The following is a 15425-nucleotide window of genomic DNA, read 5'->3' on the forward strand; positions in this document are numbered from 1 at the left end:
TATGATCACATGATATTCTTAGATGCACAGATCAGCAGTTACTAACCCACAAGGAGAGAGACTATGAACAAGGCAAACTCAAAGACTTCTGAAATTTTACTAATTTTAACTTTAGAATTTTATATGCCTTTTCTATTAGGCCAGAAGATGAGAGATGGTATGGATGGTGGAGTTTTTGTGAAAGTGATAATGCTTTGCAGAGCTCCTGAATGAGAGCCTTGCAATTCCACAAGTAAGGAACATACAACTGAGGAAATTTTTGCCAATGTCAGAGCCACAGATTTTAGCAGAGAAAGAGTTTGACCATTATAAAAACAAACCTTTAAAAAAAAAATTGGTATCACATTGCAGGAAGTAATCCTAGGATATCAGTTTGGAAGCATTCCACTGGGCTCTCACATTTTGGGAAGACTGTGGCTCCACATGCACCCAATCTTTAGAGTTTTGCCAAGACTATTGTGGCAAGTACTAGGGGAATTCTAAGGGATTCTTCTAAAATTTCCCTGGCAATTTGAATTTTGAACAGTGGCAAATTTGTCCTTACACGGATGAACTCACATAGACTCAAATCAAGATTCTACTTGAAAACATCTGGAGCTATAAGATGGACAGCCTGGGAATGTCAGACAGATTATCTTCACATAATTTATATCCATGTCAATTCCAATATTCTTTCTTTGATGTTAGAAACTAATTTTGGCATTCTCTAATGAGTCCCTTGAACTTTGCAAAGTCCTATGGGGGTGGTTGTAATCATAGCAGCAAGCACCTTCGTGAGGGCTTTATACTATTACTCCTTTCAGTGGGGCATTGTCACTTACACACAAACTTCAGTATCTGTGCCATCTCCAATCTCCTAGCTTAGTAAAAAAAGTCAAATGTAAGTCTCAAATTAAAGTTATTCAAATTTGCAGAAACATCCACATGAAGGAAGCATTTTCTTTACTTTGTATTTTATTATTTTTTTTTAGTTTTTGCCACACTTGTGGCATATGGAAGGTCCTGGGCCAGAGACTGAATCTCAGCCACTCCTATTCACTGCACTAGGCCAGGGATTGAACCTGCACCTCAGCAGTGACCAGAGCCACTGCAGAGGCAATACCAGATCTTTAACCTCCTACACCACAACAGAACTCCAAGGAAGCATTTTCTCATCTCATTCTCCATCTCCTTTCCATTAACTTCCAATGAATACAGACTATCTTCCCATCTACAAAGAACCAAGTCAATCTTGAAGTGTAAATTTCCAAAATTAAGGATGGTTTGTAACATTTATATACCCTGTATCCATAATTCCTAGAACACTGCATAAGTAGACAATCAGATACCATCAGGAGATACACAGATCAAATACACTAAGTTGCTATAGTTTCCCATGTAAATATTACCATATTTAACTACTTTTGCAAAATGCTAAGAGGAGTGTAACTTTCTTTAGTGTGACTTCCTTTCAATGCCTGTCAGGCTGCAGGACATTCTTAGTGACAACACCAGTTGATCTCATTCCTATTTTCAACAATGAAGACCCTAAGTTAAAACTGGAATCAGTTAGTCCAAAGTGTATTTTCTCAAGAATTTGCAAATAAGTAGGAATTGCCATGGACTCCATTTTTAAAGGGTCCAACAATTGCATGTAAAGGCATCCTAGTTTCTCAAGTGGTAACAAACTCATTCAATGAATGAAGGCTCTGCAAACCACTTAGATATAATTTTTTACCATAAAGGATGATAAATGTACAATGATCTCCAGGTTCACCAGAGTACATACTAGGAGAAAGGCAATGCAATTTTTGATACTAAAAATTATGACTGTTAGAATTTCTTTTTTACAGCCTAATGATGAAGATAAATTAACACTGGTGATTACGATTTACATAGGCCAGCAAAATGCTTTTATCAAGGCTCAATATCAAAAATCTGTAAACAAAAGTGCAGAGTTTAAGAGATTTTTTTAATGTATCTGGCTATTTTAGTAGCTTCTTTAATTATTACAATATTTTGTTATAAATAATTTTTAAATTACAAATAAGTATAAGAAGATACTAAAACAACCTAAATCACACCCCCAGGAAGAAATATAACTACTAACATTTTGGCTTATATACATACAGTATTTTAAAAATAGAGCAAGTTTTAAATCCAGTTTTAAATCAATTATTAATCTATATTGAGCAACTTTCCATGTTATTAAACATTTGTCATATAATATCTGACCTATATGTATATATAATTCCACTGTATTCATAATATAATTTATTTAACTTAGAATTGTTCTGCATCAACAAGGAACTGCAGAAATAGAGGGGAAACATAATATAAACATATTGGCCCTAAATGAAGAAGGGAAATCTAGCACTATTCAGGGATCAATTTTAAACCAACTTTATAAGAAAAAAAACATAATGATGAAAAAGTCAGGCTCCAGAAGCAGACTGCCCAGATTTATTTCGAATTTACCATTTAGCAACATGACAAGTTATTTATCCTCTCCATACCTTCATCTACAAATCTGTAAAATAGGGATGTTAATAGCATTTATATCAAAGACTGCTGAGAGGATTAAATGAGTTAATACAAGTAAAGCAAAGAGCAGTGCTTGACACATAGTATGAACTCTATATACATTTCCCATTATTACTTTTACCAACACACTGAAGAAGGAAGTAAACTATTAAATCTTTAATTTGGCAGTAGATACAAAGTCAAAGTACATACACAATACTAATAAAAGACAAGATAATGGAGACATATCAAAAGATAATTGTGTGTGTGTGTGAGAGAGAGAGAGAGAGAAAGAGAGACAGAGAGAGAAAGAGAACAAAGAAAAGGTAAGTTTAATGTTCACTACAGGAAAAAGCAAATTTTATCTTTAAGCTAATAGATGTCAAGGAAATAATTATAAGCCAGGAAAGGTACCCAGGCTAACTTTTAAATTAATAAAATCTTTTCAAATATCATATTACTTAGTCATAACCATAAATCTGTGAGTTCTGTCGGAGTCTCTGAAAAAATCGAAATTCAGAGAGTTTAAGTGACTTAGAGAAGATAAGACAGCAAGGGAAGTGGTGCTATTAGCACCAAAATCTCTAAATTTTAACTGCAAATTTTATGTAATGCTATACTGCCTTTATTTCAGACACTCGTTTTAAGACAAAGACTGATAGCTCAAAAAGCCGAATCCACACAGGGAATAACTCGAATTTGGCCTGCCTCTTGTTTTTGCAAATAATATTTTATTAGAGCTCAGCAGTACCTTTTCATTTATGTGTAGTCTACAGCTATTTGGACACTACCACAGCAGAAGTGAGTGTTTGTATCAGAGACCATATAATTCACAAATCCAAAACTATTTATAATTTGGACATTTACAGCAAAAGTTTGCCAATACAGGATCTACTTGGCTAATAATAAAGTCAAGAACATTCTTCAACATATGGAACAAAGCATGAAAACAAAATTTGTGAATTAGAATGTGTAAATAACCACAAATTTGAAAGCTGTTTTCTACCTTTTACCCATCACCAAAAGACTGAAATAGCCAAGCAGAGCAAGAGAAACGGGAAATACAGAACACTTAAATAGGCATGATGTTAACAATGTACCAACTATAGGGCAGAATAGTTTGGAAAAAGTAGTAGATATCCTGAGAAACAATCTTATTTACATTATTTAACATGCATGAAATATGTTAATTGGCACAGTTATTTGGGAACTGAAAAGTAAGGGTTAATATAATCTTTGATTTCTATACCATTAGTATAAAATTCCCTTTCTTTTCAGAGAAGAATGTCACACATTCTTCAGTGAGAACAAAATAGACCCACAATCTGGGTAATGAAGGTCTATAAAACACTTGTGAATAATAGTGAGGAAAGAAATTTTCATATATTGGCGCATGGGGAGTTCATTCTGGCTTAGGCATGATTTAACCCCATCTTGGATGATACAAAATAGCCTTTTAAACATGCATTATACATTTGTTTTAACCATAGAGTAACTATGCTTTGGGCATTGAAAATGGAGCCAGGGCCATTGCAGATGTGGTTTCAGGCACATCCCTGTATTACTGACAACTTTAAATTTCTGAACTGAATTAGACTAAGAACACTACTAGCCATTCTCAAAACTATACCTGCTAGGAGCTGCCAGCTGCAACCTTATAGTTTCAAGTTCTCCCCCTTTTAACTCTGCAACCACTTCAGACCTCAACCAACCCTTTTTTAATAAGCACCTTACTTCTTGACAGCTCCAAACCTAATTCTTGACATTTTATGTAATTTTGCTGTTTTCGCCTTTATAAGCCTCCCTGATTTTGTAGGCTGTGGCACACAATACAAGAACTTCTTGAATCTGTGATTCCTGGACTACGATCCACAGTTTGGCTTAATTAGATGCTTTTCTATTCCTCTTATAAATTGCTTGCTGATTTATTTCCACCCACATTAGAAAGACCGTCCCTATTCCGGTTCAAGATGGAGACGTAAACAGGTCCCGGACGCCCCTCCTCCGGTAAACGCCCTGAATCTACAGCTTCGTGTAAAACAATTTCCTCTGAAAAAAAGCGTAAAAACTGGCTGGGCAATCCTGCATCTCCAGAAACCCCACAAGGAAGCAGGTAGGAGAGGCTGGGAATGGGTCCTGCCATAAACCCCCCTCCCTCACCCAGAGTCACGACCATAGTTAGCGGGGAACTTGAAACCCAGAGCTTCTCCCTCAGGAGCAAAAGGTTTGAACCCCACACCAGGCACCAACAAATATTAAGACCTGAACCTGAAAAGGGGGCTTCCAAAATGTCTAGCTTTGAAAACCAGCGGGGCTCATTTCCACAGAACCTCTGAAAATTGGCTCTTAAAGGGCTGGTGCTCCACTCACCTGTCCCAGGGCTCGGCGCCTGAGCAGCCTTGGATCCAGGGCCACCCAGACTGTGTGGGAGAAGCTCCTTTGCTCTGTGCATGACCTGGAGGGTGGCCTGAGGGGCAGGCAGCTGGTTTAACGCAGAATTGGAGGCCTGCTGGGCGCCTCCCGGAAGGGAGAGGGGCGGCGCCATCTTCACGTTCCAGCCGCGCCCCCACGCGGGGATCTCTTGAGGGGGCTTTTTGCAGTCAGCTTTTTTCACTCTCCCTCTGCCTTACTACAGCACCTTATACCTTCTTCTGGAACCCCAGTTTTTGACACTGCCACCCAGGGGACACCTTTAGATCCCCTGGCTCTGGTGGACAATGGGGCTTATGCTTGTGGCCCCTCAGGACTGTATCTATTTGCATTCTTTAAAAGCTACTCCCTGAGAATCTAGTTTACAGTCAGCCTGCTTCTAGCATCCTCCTCTTTGGGACACTGACAGGCCTTGGCACGTCCTCAGTTTCTGGGGCCCATTAAAAATAAAACTGGTTACTTGGATAATCACAAATGTTTGTGACACAACCAAAAGTTAGGGCAGTATTGAACCATAGGCTTCATCTCCTATACAAGGCTTCTCCTACAGGACTAGAAAACAGGGGGGCATTTTATCTAATTCATAGAAACCGATACAGAGAAATAATCAAAAATGAAGAAGAATATGTTTCAAAGGCAAGAAAAAGATCAAACCTCAGAAAGATGGTCCCTTCTTCATGAGGATTAGCTAGTAGGGAAAGAAAGTGTATCAGTAGTCACTAGGATATTTTGTGTTTTGTTTGTTTGTTTGTTTTTTGTCTTTTTGCCTTTTCTGGGGCCGATCCTGCGGCAAATGGAGGTTCCCAGGCTAGGGGTCTAATCGGAGCCGTAGCTGCTGGCCTATGCCACAGCCACAGCAATGCGGGATCTGAGCCACCTCTGCAAACTACACCACAGTTCACAGCAATGCCGGATCCCTAATCCACTGAAAAAGGCCAGGAATTGAACCCACAACCTCATGGTTCCTAGTCGGATTCGTTAACCACTGAGCCATGATGAGAACTCCTATGTTTTGTGTTTTAATAAAGTCATTTATTGATTTTTCTAAAACTCATAAGCTGACAGAACACTCTCCTCACCGCCGTCTTCATCTCCCTGTTCCTGAGTGTATAGATGATTGGGTTGAGAAAAGGAGTTAAAACTGCATCAAACATGGCTAGAAATTTATCCAGATGTGTTGAAGGAGAGGGCCACATATAGAAAAAAATAAGTGGAACAAAGAATAAAACCACCACAATAATATGAGCTGTCAGAGTGGAAAGAGCCTTGGATGAACCCCCTGAGGAGTGTTTCTGGAGAGTGGCCAGGATGAAGATGTAGGAGAGGATGAGCAGGAAGAAAGCACCCAAGGAAATGAAGCCACTATTGGCAGTGATCATGAACTCCAGGTTGTAGGTATCTGTGCAGGCAAGTCTGATGAGCCGAGGCAGATCACAGTAAAAGCTAAGACATTAGGGCCACAAAAGGGCAAGGTGACTACGAAAGCCAATTGGGCCAATGTGAGTTAGACCAATGATCCAGGCAACCACTACAATCAGAATGCATGTTTGTGGGCTCATGAGGCTCAGGTAGTGGAGAGGCTTACATATAGCCACGTATCTGTCATAGGACATGGCAATAAGCAGCACCATCTCAGTGCCCCCAACTGCATGGCTAAAGAAAATCTGAGCTATGCAGCCCCCAAAGGAGATGACTTTTTGCTTCCTGAAAAGATCACAGATCATCTTGGGTGCTGCAATAGAGCAAAATATCAGGTCAATGATGGAGAGATTAGCTAACAGAAAATACATAGGGGAGTGTAAGTAAGGGTCAGAGCTCACAGTGACCACTATGAGGAGGTTTCCCATCATACTAGACACATAAAAAAGACAAGAAAAGCCAAAAAGAAGGAGCTGGATCTCCCGGAATTAGAGAGTCCCAGGAAGACAAACTCAGACACCACAGACTGGTTGGCTCCATTCATTGGCTCATGTAGTTGTTCACTCTCCTGTTACCTGAAGGTAGAAAACGAGACAATTAAAATTAATACAGTTGTTTTAATGCCATCTATGGAAAATTGTATAATTTTGGAAGTCAAATATTACCTGAGAATTTCACAAAAATCCAGTGGCATCCTTTAGCCACTGTTGTTGTAGTTACATATGACAGTAACTGAGTTGCCAAGTGGTCTTGAGTGATCTAAGGCCTGGTACCTCAGGGTGCACCTGATGAAACCACAGAAAAAGGATTTGATATTAACTTGCTTTATCAGTCTGATGACTGTTAACCATCCTCTCCCTGGAGGAGCAATAACCAGTCACATATAATGGATTGGCAAAGGGAAACTATTCTGTTAACTAAAGATTTGTAAGATTGTGTGACTCTGGGAGTTCCCTTTGTGGCTCAGTGGGTTAAGAACCCAACTAGTATCGATGAGGATGAGGGTTCAATCCCTGGCCTCACTCAGTGGGTTAAGGATCCAGCATTGCCGCAAGCTGCAGCATAGGTCACAGCCTGGGAACTTCCATATGCCACAGGTTCTGGTACAAAAAAAAAAAAAAAAAAAAAAAAATCCTGTAACTCTGATCTCATTCTTCAAGCTAGAAATTATCCTTCCCTATTTGATACTTCCCAAAATAATGTTAATTCTTTAATATCCAGACCAAATGGTACCTCTATCTGTCTAACCATTCCTGATGACCCACCTATACTTTCACATTTACTTACAATATTTACAAACATTCATTTATGTTTGTTTCCCTGCATTTGATTAACAAAGTGCTCAAAGTTATAAATACTATGCCTTCAAATTTTTTTCTTCTATAGGATCTTGCAAATTTTTAAGTGAAAAATTATTTTAAAATGTATGAATAATGTGACTAAAGTGTTTATTAACTCATTCCCTCCAATAAATATTTATCAAGAACCTACTATGTACCAGGAAGTAGTCTGAGTACTAGGAATATATCCAAAAACAAAATAGACAAAGGTCCTTATCCTCATGGATTTACATTTTGACAGAGAAAGAGAAGCAATTAAAAATAAATACACAAAAATATATAAGGTGTCAAAATAATGAAGTTATTGTGAATAAAAATGAAGCAAAAAGAGGAACAGAGCAGTAGGGAACTTGCTATTATAACATAGGACTGAAAGGAAACCATGCTGCTAAGCTGACTGATCAGAAAGCTAATGAAGGTAAATGAGAACACATGAATGTATTCGGGAAAGGAATATTCCAGGCAGAGATAACAGCAAGAATAGGAACTCTGGAGGTGGGAGCTCATTTAGCATAGTCCTGAGAGGGTGAACCTGAATGTGCAGAGGATGACGCCCAGGGAGGGAAGGTGGGGAAGGCCTTGGAAGCCACTGTAAGGGCTTCAGTTGTTATTCTGAAAGAGATAAGCACCTGGATTTGAAACATGGAAACAACAAAATCTGGCTTACATTGTTAAAGGGTCACTCTGGCTGCTGTGTTGTGAACACAATTCAGAGTTTCAAGGACAGGATTTCCCATTGTGGCTCAGGGGTTAACAACCCTAACTAGCATCTATGAGGATGCGGGTTCAATCCCTGGCCTTGCTCAGTGGGTCAAGGATCTGGCTTTGCTGTGAGCTGTGGTGTAGGTTGCAGATGTGGCTCAGATCCCGTGTTGCTGTGGCTGTGGTGTAGGCTGGCAGCTGTAGTTCTGATTCAGCCCCTAGCCTGGGAACTTCCATATGCCGTGGGTGCAGCCATAAAAAGATGGAAAAAAAAAAAGAGATTTTCAAGTACAGAATCAGGGAGATTATTAGAAGCTACTACAGTAACCCAAGCAAGAGATGATGGTGATTTAGATCAGGGTGATTAAAGTAGAGATAGTGAGAGGTGGTTATAATCTGGATACATTGAGATGATTGAGAGTGAAATGTCTAGCACTATAAATAACATTGACCATCTGGAGACTGTGAAATAATGAACCTCATTGAAGAATTTTCATTTGAAAATAAAGAAAAGACCTAAATCTACAAAACTATGAAAGGTGCTGATAGAGTAAATATGAATTTAGTCATCAAATTTAATAAGGACTCTACTATAAAGAGGAAAGATGATATATAAATAGACAAGCAGATGGGTGGAAGAGAAGCAAAGGAAGAAGCATTTGTAAACAATGGCTAACTGGTTATCTTTAGAAAGACTAAGAGCCAATAATGATCACACTCCATAAAAATATAAACTTCATTGAAAAATTCATTATCTCTCCACAAAAAAACTTGGCCATATACTAATGTATTCTCTCACTAGGTAGATAGAATTTTCTAGGCACTATAGAAATAAATCTGGGGAAGAATTAGACAATAAGATATGACAAGTCTTTCACATTGTTTTGCAAATTATTTCTTCTGATCACCTTCTGAGAGCGGGAGCTAGCTTATATGTAGCTATTTAAGCAATTAAGAGTTTTGATAGTATAAAAAGCCAGATAAATTTGGAACATCAGGCGCTATCCAAATATAATAAGTCTAAATAAGATATATCAGAATGAAACATAGGATAAGGGAAAATGGGAAATCTAGAAATAGGTTTGATGTTTTAAAAAGGAAAGGAAGCAAAGCAAGGAACTAAATACTGGAAGACATTAACATGAATATGGGTTGTGTATTCAGAGTTTCAAAGAGAAGTGTTGCTCCTGGATGAATACCCAAATGCAGAGGAAGGCATCCAAAAGTCCATGAAAGAGGGATACGGAGCCATTTTCTGCTCCAACTTAAACTGAGCTTGTTCCCAAAGACCTCTTTGAATCCATTGTTCTCCAGGACTTTCATCTACCACCATCCTTTTCTTAATTAAAGACCATTAAAGTTACAATGACCCTTTAACATTTGCTGTCTAAACATGATCATTTGTTTTGAAGATTTACACGGATTTGGTCTCCTAAAAGAGATTCTCATCCATTTCAAGTTTATAGTTGAAGAAAATAGGAAGAATGAGTGTCCTACTAATAAACCCATAAAATAAACCAGTAAGTGTATAAAGTAAAATTCTGGTCCAGCACAGATAATGCAACAATGGCATATTTAAATCATCTAAGACATAATATTTGAGAAATCAGTGTATCTCTAGTTAGGCCATTCTTGTACTTTACTAATTTGACAGTCCAAAACTTCTCTGCTTCCAAATGAACTTTCTAGTTCTTTATTTTCAGCCTGTGTCCACTTACCTCTTGCTCTGTGAAAGTAAAATACAGATGTTATCAAGAATCCTTTCAAGTAAATCTTTACTGTACTTTAATTAAGTAACAAAATTAAACTACTCCTTCCATCCATCCTCTTAAGATCAATTTCCATACCCTGGATTCCTAAATATGTTATTTTACTTATCTGTATCCATTTGACATTGTGGTGGCCAGAATCAGAAAGGGAGGGGGGGAAAAAAAACAAATAAATGTCCCAAAGCCATAGATCATCACAGAAGGATGAATTCTCCTTCAATAGCATTATAGCAAATTTTCTATATCACAGCTGAAAGTGATGATAAGTGTATAATTAGACATGCAGATACGGTCAGGTTTGTTCTCAGGAAGACAAGTTACCAGTCTATCCTTCTCCAAATTCTGTATGTGTTTGGTTCTAGTCCCAACAAATATCACAGAGAATGAGTCTCTAGAGATTTCATCCTTTTTCAACTTTTCTGTAAATATAGAAATAAAACACTATAAGTGGTTTTGACATCTAATTTCAGGGGTTATTAATTTCCTTCACTCCTATCAAATAAGTTAATAAGATAAGAAGTAAATAAGTCATTTACTTACTTACTTACTCTTTTCTAAGTCATCATTTGAACTTCCAAATCCCTTGCTTGTGCTAAAGACATTGCATTGCCCTGGCCCTGACTCTCATTAATGGCTTTGGTTTCACTCTGAAGCCTAAGAAACATTTCTAAGCATTAGCTAAAAGTCAGTCAGTTGTTTGCTCCACAATCTATAGCCCCTCGTATACTCCCTAATGAGATGTATTCCCTCCTCCCTATATTATAACCTATCTAACCACAACCCAAAAATGTATTTTTTATCTGCAAATGAAGATTCTGCTGGCACTAAGACTATTTTTATGAAACTGAACTTAATAGGTCAAGTTCTATATTTTTTCCTATTTTTATCTGGACTTTCCATTTTTCCACCTACCTGTTTCCAGACCACATTATCCGCAGAGAACTAGGATACCTTGGTAATTAGCTTCTGCTTGTTTCACTGCTACTTCATAAAGAGCTGAAAGAATTTTAAATGGTAATTAATTAACAGCACTGAAGCATAGTGACCAGGTGATGCTGCATATACGTTTGTTAGCTCATGTGGTCATGGGAATTGTCCCTGGAACCTGATTGGTTTGGAAAGAACAGCTGAAAGAAAGATTTTTGTAATGAGTCCCTGGAGAGGAAACCAAACTGAGACTGGGTATTTTAAGAACATCAGTTTGGGCCATTTTATCTGTCAATTCCTACTCACTCATTGGTGGTTTAAAATGATGTAGAATGCTTGGGGATTGTGAAGGCATTTAATCCAAATCATGAGGATTTCATTATAAATTTCAATCAACTGAGCGCCCATGATGCTAAATAGGTAGGAGAAATTTATTGAGCCTCTTTCATATTACAGAAATATCACTGGAGAGAATAATAGTGTGGACCATCATTCAGTTGGGTGGTTAAAGTATCTGAGATCTGATGAGGGAGGAGGAGTTGACATGGGAGATAGAGGGGCAAGGAGAACATTTCAAGCAGAAGGAACAGCAGACAAGTCTTAGAGGCAGGAGAGAACTCTGCCTCTTCTGCTCTTCAAATCCTGCTCAAAGCTCTCCATTCCCAAAAACCTACCAGAACTGACCGCCCCCCCACACACAAGCAACATATCAATTAGTCCATATCTCTTTGACACTTTCTGGACCTCCATCCAGGTGAACTTAGCAAGAATTTATTCATTAAAAAATCATCACTAATGACTTTAATTTTTTTATTTCACAGAATGCATGTGAACTTTCTAATTAACAAAATTAGGAGTTCTCGTCATGGCACAGCGGAAACAAATCTGACTAGGAACCATGAGGTTTCAGGTTTGATCCCTAGCCTCACTCAGTGGGTTAAGAATCTGGCATTGCCATGAACTGTGGTGTAGGTTGCAGACGTGGCCTGGATCCTGCGTTGCTGTAGCTGATTTGACCCCTAGCCTGGGAACCTCCATATGCTGCAGATGTGGCCCTAAAAAGCAAAAAAAAGAAAAAAAATCAGACAATTACAAATAAAGTCAAAGACCCTTTGATTATGACCCTTAACCAAAAGACCCCTGCCCTATTCTCTGGGGATAAATATTGTGTGGTATGTATTATTCCAGGCTTTGTTGTTTTGATGGGTTTTTTTTGTTGTTGTTTTGGGGGTTTTGTTTTGTTTTTTTGTCTTTTTAGGGCCACACACAGGGCACATGGAGCTTCCTAGGCTAGTGGTCAAATCAGAGCCTCAGCTGCCAGCTTCTGCCACAACCACAGCAATGCATGATCTGAGCTGTGCCAGTTCACTACAACACCATATCCTTAACCCCCTGAGTGAGGCCAGGGATCAAACCTGCGTCCTCATGGATACTAGTCAGGTTCATTACCACTGAGCCACAACAGGAACTCCTCCAGGCCTATTTTCTGCATTTGTTTCTACTTACCCTATTAAATTCTATGGCTATAGTTTATTTTCTTTATTGTTTTATAGATATTTTAGAGTATTAGTCAAAGTCCAGACAGGAATAGATGTCACACTTATGTGGGTGATTGGAAAGAGTTGATTGAAGGAATGCTATACAAGAATTTGGTCAAAGTTTCAAGAACCAACAAAGGATTGTAAAGGAAGTCAGGGCTAGCAAGAGCAGGGAGCTCTTATCATCCCTGGAGATACAGAGAGATGGGGAAGGACTGGTTACCAGGACCACAAGTAAAAGCTGTAGGTGCAGAAGAGAGTAACCCAGCAGGAGCTGTGAAGAGGAACATACCACAGTCCACTTCTGTATAGACTTATCACCTGTATAGGCTTACAATGCATCCTATAGCATAGCAGGTCACCTTCTCAAGTGGTGCCCCAGCTATCAGTGTAACTCCTCCTCAGCAAGCTGTTCCATGAATCAATCGGTTACTTTTAAGTGATGAAGCATGTAAATAGAATAATGAGTTCCACATGTGCATGAGCTCATTATTACACTTCATTTGCTACAAAATATATCTTCTGGTTGGATGCAATGTTGTATAGACACCATGGTAAGGATAAGGAGTTCTATAATCTGCAAATGACTAGATTGGAAGACTTGTAGACATGTGGAGGGTGTATCATTCAGAGTTTGATCAGAGAATTTGAAGCACCATAAGTGCTTAAGAATAAGGGAATTCTTATAGGGATTAGACTTTATGCAATGGTGGAAACAATGAAGCAGTATAAGTCTCTTATCCCTGAACCTCATGCTGAGCCTGAAGCCTGCAGAACCACCAGTCAGGAAGGGAAAATGGGCAGGAAGTGAAAGAGACCAAGAATACACTAGAACTGGCTCTTTCTCTCATTGCTTCCATTTTCTATGATACAGCTGACCTGCTGAATAAGCTGATGCTCTTCATCATAAAGATGCACCTAGCCCTAGTCTTGGAAGACCTGATGTGGAAATCCAGTGGGAGCTGGAGGAGCTGCAGGCACAAGTTGTTGTCCCACACCAGCAAGGTGAGCCAGCAGCATGCTTGAGCTGTGACAGTACTTGCCCTATCCTGGCCTTCAACCAAAAATGACGACTGCTTCAATTCCTTCAAAATCTCAAACAAACTTTTCTTGTGGTGAACCCTAATATGGTAACATACATGGAAGTGAATTCTGGTTTAGCTAAATTCATACAGTATGCAGCCATGACAGCAGACTAGTAAGGCAAATCCTTTGTGAAATATGTATCTATTCATGCTAGGATCAGTCACTGCCTCCTCCATGGTAAAAGATGTCCCATGTAATCAATGAGCCACCAGGTAGCTGACTAATTTCCCCAAGGAATGTTGTCAAATTAGTTTCATCCATTGACAGCGTGGGAGCCCACGATGGTGGTACACAGATTAGCTTTTCTGAGCTTCAGTCTATTGTATTGAGCTCATGCATAGCTTCCATCTCTGTCACCATGGCCACTGTGCATGTGTGCCCACTGATCAAGCCCTGGAGTGGTTAGGGGCAAGAGCCTTTTCTAAAATGGATACCCTCTGATGGGCATTTACATGAAATATCTTCATTGAGCACAGGACTTAAATTAACCAATCTAACAGACTATCAGTATCACTCCAGTTATTCATGTTAATACATTATGCCTAAATATCAGGTAAATCCTTATATGTCAATAAATTCTGCCTTAGTCTCATATTGTCTTTTTTAGTATAATATCTTCAGAATTCACTCACATACGTGTTTCCCAGACTCTTGATAATATTGTCAAGATCCTACAAATTCTTTTACTATAAAACTATATATTATCTGAGCAGTCAGGTTCATTCAGACTTGGATGGTGGGTGGTGCTTCAAGTAAGATGTTGAGAGATCAAGCGACTATGACATCTAGTTGGATGTGGATTATAATTCCTTGCCTTTCATGAGCTCCATTTTTATACCACCACAAGTAATGATTTGAGCAATCATAGTGCAACTGTGTGCCACATACAGTCAAAGTTCAGCATCCCCCAGATGACAGAGCTATAGAGGAACCCCACAAATATGTGAGCCAACCATCACCAGAATCCCATTTTGAGGCATGCTTTCCTGGGACTTCTCTTTGTACAAATACTTATGTTAGGGTCCCACCAGGGAAATATGCACATTCAAATGGTGTAAAGAGGGAAATCTGAGGTACAAAGGAGTGGGCAGTATTGGAGGAACCAACAAGGAGTGGTAACATGTCCAGGACTGACAAACACAGGGAGGCATTACCATGCCTCAGGCTAAGGGACAAGGGAGGGAACACTACCACAACCCAGAGAAAGAGCCATAGCAACAGGAGAAGGCCACCAACAAGAGCTGAGGGCTGTGGTGGGGGAATGCAGTAATTGCCAAGAAGCTCAGAAGGAAGGAAGCTGAGGGAATAAAGACCCAATTTCATTTATTCTTGTGCTCCAAGTCCCTGCAGTCTCTGCCAATAGATAGAACCAAGCAGAAGCCAGAGGGCAGGAGCCGCTGGTTGATCAACCCAAAAGTTAATTGCAGGGCACAGAGTAGAGTGGACACAATGAAAATTAGATATGAAATGGCAATTAAAGAATAGCCATCAGAACAGCTTAACATTCTGCTATTAAAGGATATTTGATCTTTTCCAAATATTTGCTTTTATAAAGAAGGCCGTAACAAATATTTTTCACATATTCTTATACACATAGCAAGTGCTTCAAAAGCTATATAATGAGAACTGAAGTATCTAGGAAATACTGTATTCACAGTTTCATTTTCATATATACTGGTAAATATTTCCATAGCCACATGTAAGTCCCATAA

At 39.0% G+C, this 15425-nt stretch overlaps 1 pseudogene; it reads right to left on the reverse strand.

Annotated features, from left to right (window-relative positions):
- Positions 5955 to 11156, reverse strand: LOC100154332 (annotated as a pseudogene).

This window comes from Sus scrofa, chromosome 7 (genome assembly GCF_000003025.6).
Source record: "Sus scrofa isolate TJ Tabasco breed Duroc chromosome 7, Sscrofa11.1, whole genome shotgun sequence".
Taxonomy (NCBI): domain Eukaryota; kingdom Metazoa; phylum Chordata; class Mammalia; order Artiodactyla; family Suidae; genus Sus; species Sus scrofa.